This window comes from Pseudorca crassidens, chromosome 5, assembly GCF_039906515.1.
Source record: "Pseudorca crassidens isolate mPseCra1 chromosome 5, mPseCra1.hap1, whole genome shotgun sequence".
NCBI lineage: Eukaryota > Metazoa > Chordata > Mammalia > Artiodactyla > Delphinidae > Pseudorca > Pseudorca crassidens.
The window spans coordinates 57756179-57760132 of record NC_090300.1 but is presented as its reverse complement, the minus strand read 5'-3'; the positions used below and the strand labels follow the sequence as shown (position 1 = coordinate 57760132).

Here is a 3954-nt window from a genome sequence, read left to right as displayed (position 1 = left end):
ACTTCTTTATATTTTTTATTAGTTTTTTTTTCCCTCTTAACTTATCCTGACACCCTTATTATATACAGTTTTGAAATAAAGTATACTAAAACTAGAGAAAATAATGTGGTTATAATAGGTTCAATTTTTATATTCTTACCTCTGGTTAAATGTACATTTATCTTGAATTTTTTTATTTAAGTGGATATTTTGGGCTTCTTTTTGAGTCTAACATCAAGTAGGCATGCCAGAATAAGTAGAATATATAAAATAATTGAAATTTAATATATTTTAAAATATTTGTTTTCACAATGATAAAATACAGAATATAAAATAGAAAATGAGCAGTAGACAGTTATCCCTTTCTAGTCTGGCTCATGGGTCTCTAGAGGGAGTCAATCTGCAACAGTAAGTGGTGAGTTCTTCTGTCTAGCATCAGTATTTTGATGGTGGCTTTGGACTTGCCAGATATGACTTGCCAGAGAGAGGTCATGGCCAAAGCAGTAAAAGCACCACAGGCAGTTGCTAAAGCAGTAAAAGCCCCAAATTGGAAGCAAGAAAATGAAAGCAACAAAAACATCTCCAGTGTCTCCACAGTTGGTCAAGAAGGAAAAGAAAAAGGACAAGAAGACCAAAGCTCCTCTGGAGAATGTGGGTGAGCCTGGAGATAGGGACCGTGATACCAAAAAGAAGAAGAATATAAACATGGAAGTAGTTTCTGAGTAGTGGAGACCACTTTAAGCACTGTGTCCAGCTGGGAGGAGAAATTAAAGCGTTATTGAGAAAAAAAAAATAGAAAATGATTTCTCATGCCAGCACAGTTTTTAAAAGAAAAAGCAACATGATTAAGACAGGTAAATATCATGAGCCTACTTGTTAAATCTGCTCTCATATCACTAAAGGTACTTATCCTATTAACTATGCTTTCCCCTTACTGTAAGGGTCAACTCAGTGAATAAATCCTTTGCACCATGCACAGCATTTTGTTTTATTGAGATTATTGATGGTGCTTCTAATTTTGACCCTGAAAAAAATCAATAAGCTGATGCTGAGAGACTTAAATGGTATACATGTTCACACAGTAGTAATACCCAATTATCAAGATAATAATTATCTTCAATTTTAGAACTAAAACATCCTACATATAGGCTACATCTAATAATAAGGAGAAGAACAGCAGTGAGGAGCTATTTTCAGAAGGAACTGAAGAACTATTCCATGATAGATGGAAAGCATTCTGAAGCCCCAATGCCTGATAAGTCCTGCTGCTAATATGCATGGTATTCTTGTGTTCAGTAATAGGAGAGCTTATTCAACTTCAACTTGGTAAGAGGTTCAGTATTTCTTTATGAGCTATGAAAATTAATTACAGGCAATATTTAAAATTTAAATTAGTCATTAGTTTAAAATGAGGGGAATTAATTTAATATTCTACTATGATATACAGATTATAATCATATAGTTGATAACATGGAGAGATAGTTAGATTTTAATATAAAAAGTAATGTTTAGGTTCATCTTGGACTGGCTAGCTACAATTCTTGTTAAGCTTCTAAGGGAGAAAAAGGAATGAATTAGAGGACATCTAAATTTATAGGACATCTAAATTTATACCATATAAAATAATTATGCTCTTCTTAATCATCAACATAATTGTAAAAGTTTGTCTTAAATTTGTATATGTAGCAGGGTGTGTGTGTGTATGTGTTACACATGGAAACCTCAGATAATGATTAACTGACTATGGGTAGCTATTGACATTGAAAAGGAATCTAACAGTCATTGAGCTCTATGTCCCAGGTACTGGTTCTCCTTGAGTCACAGTTTTAATTTTCTGTAAGACTGTCTGGCCCCGCTTACCTCTCTCGTCTCTCCTTGCTTCCCCTCTGTCTCTCAGAGCCCATTCATTCAGCATGCCCTCTATCCTTCAGTGCCTCCTACTTACTCTGTACCCTTTACCTGAAATATGTTTTCCTCCTCCCCTCACTTAACTAAGTCCAACCCATCCTTTAAGGAAACTGTCCCTCCCCGCTATTTTTTGGTGTGATTTTATCTGATTAATATTAGTATCCCCATTAGAATGTAAGATATACGAGGCCACCCTTGAATAAGTGAGTTCTATGTCTGTTTTTCCTCATGTTTTTCCTTACTAGTACACACACAGCATCTAGTCTTGTCTTTTTTTTTTTTTTTTTTTTTCGGTACGCGGGCCTCTCACTGTTGTGGCCTCTCCCGTTGCGGAGCACAGGCTCCGGACACGCAGGCTCAGCGGCCATGGCTCACGGGCGCAGCCGCTCCACGGCATGTGGGATCTTCCCGGACTGGGGCACGAACCCGTGTCCCCTGCATCGGCAGGTGGACTCTCAACCACTGCACCACCAGGGAAACCCTAGTCTTGTCATTTTAAAAACATTTCAACAGTGAATGAAAAATTTATTTGCACAGTTTATCACATTCTTTTTTTAAAAATCTCATGACCAAAATTCAGGTAATATCATCATACTATTTTCTAAGTAGCATGTTATTGTATGCACTTTAAGTCTTTAGGGTAGCAATTTTGAACATGGTACAAAATATCCAAAAGCAGACATTACCAGTTGAGCTTAGACTTCCAAATTTAAAATAAAATAAGGAAAATAAAATAAGCTATAATAATGATACATTTCTTCATAAAATGGTGGTCAAGTAAATTGTAAAACTAATATTTGGGTGAAATCAGGAGTCCTTTCTCGAATATCTGTTTTCAGACAACTGTCAAATCACACAAAGAAACAAAACAATACAAATGAAAAAACAAATACACTTAAAGTAGTGCCCTTCTGAATAGAAGTGAGTGCCATTTTGAAAAAAGACACTGGAACATGCCTGGGAAAAGAAACAAGGGAAGACACAGGGCAAAAGATCCTCAAATGATAGCTACCACACACTCCACATCCATGAGTTTACCTAACATCTGGTAGCTTGAATTAAAAAAGGAAACATATTCCCTTTCAAATGTTGAGGTGCTTTCAAATGGGAAATTAACTGTAAGGCTAAATATCTATCGCAGATGATGCAACTCAAAGTGCATTTAAATCTACTGAAAGGAAACAAAACACGTTTCAATAACACTTTGAAATATTGTAAAAGGAACTGCTATGAAGTAATTTTTAATTATGAACTGAAATTATCCCTCAGTAGGAAATATGTGCTTATCTTCTTTAGTGTGCTTCAAGAATGAGATATTTTGAAAATGAACAAAAACATACTATCCAAATATGAAGTCAAATGATATATATGCCAGTGGTCAGTCATGCTCTGAAGATTGAGTACTTTCAATCTCCATGCATTTCAAAGATGAGAATCACTATCCCCAGTGCATATTTCATCAAGACATTTTGGACAACCAGGAAGCACTAAGAGACTGCATCTTTCCCCCAAATAAATTTCTAGTCATATGCCAGGAATATAATGCATTTTAGATAAGTTAACAAAAAACAGGTACCCATGTAACTCAAGATATAGCAACATTTCAACTCTGACAGATTGACTGGTTTAACAATTATTTTATAATTGGTCACAGATGTAAATATGTCAGGCTGCCTATAATAAAAATTTATGAAGATTAACTAAATAACAGCTTGGTCATCACCTATTTTTTAAAACATTATTATTTATGCAGTATTGTGTCAACCCTACATTCAAACTTACTAAATTCAGTGCTCCATGCCTTTAAGACCCAAAACAGTCCTTTCCCCTACACGGTAGCTTCCTGGGGGAAACTTAAATAGACATAAGCAGATGGGGCAAGGAGCACTATTAGAATAAGGCCCCTTTTATCCAAGACAGAATGATTTGCACTTACTAAGAGTGTACACTCTGTCAAATTATTTCTGTTCTTGAATTTTCATACAGCTCATTTAATCCTCACATCAACCACATGAAGGAAATAATCATTATCATCCCCACTTTAAAGATACAGAAATCGAGGATTAG

General features: G+C 35.4%; 1 non-coding gene across 1 annotated transcript; it reads left to right on the top strand.

Annotated features, from left to right (window-relative positions):
- Positions 1-324: 324 nt before the first annotated feature.
- On the top strand, positions 325-453 carry LOC137225623 (small nucleolar RNA SNORA56). The gene has a single exon (XR_010943934.1). It is a non-coding gene; the product is annotated as a small nucleolar RNA SNORA56 (small nucleolar RNA).
- The last annotated feature ends 3501 nt before the right edge of the window (positions 454-3954 follow it).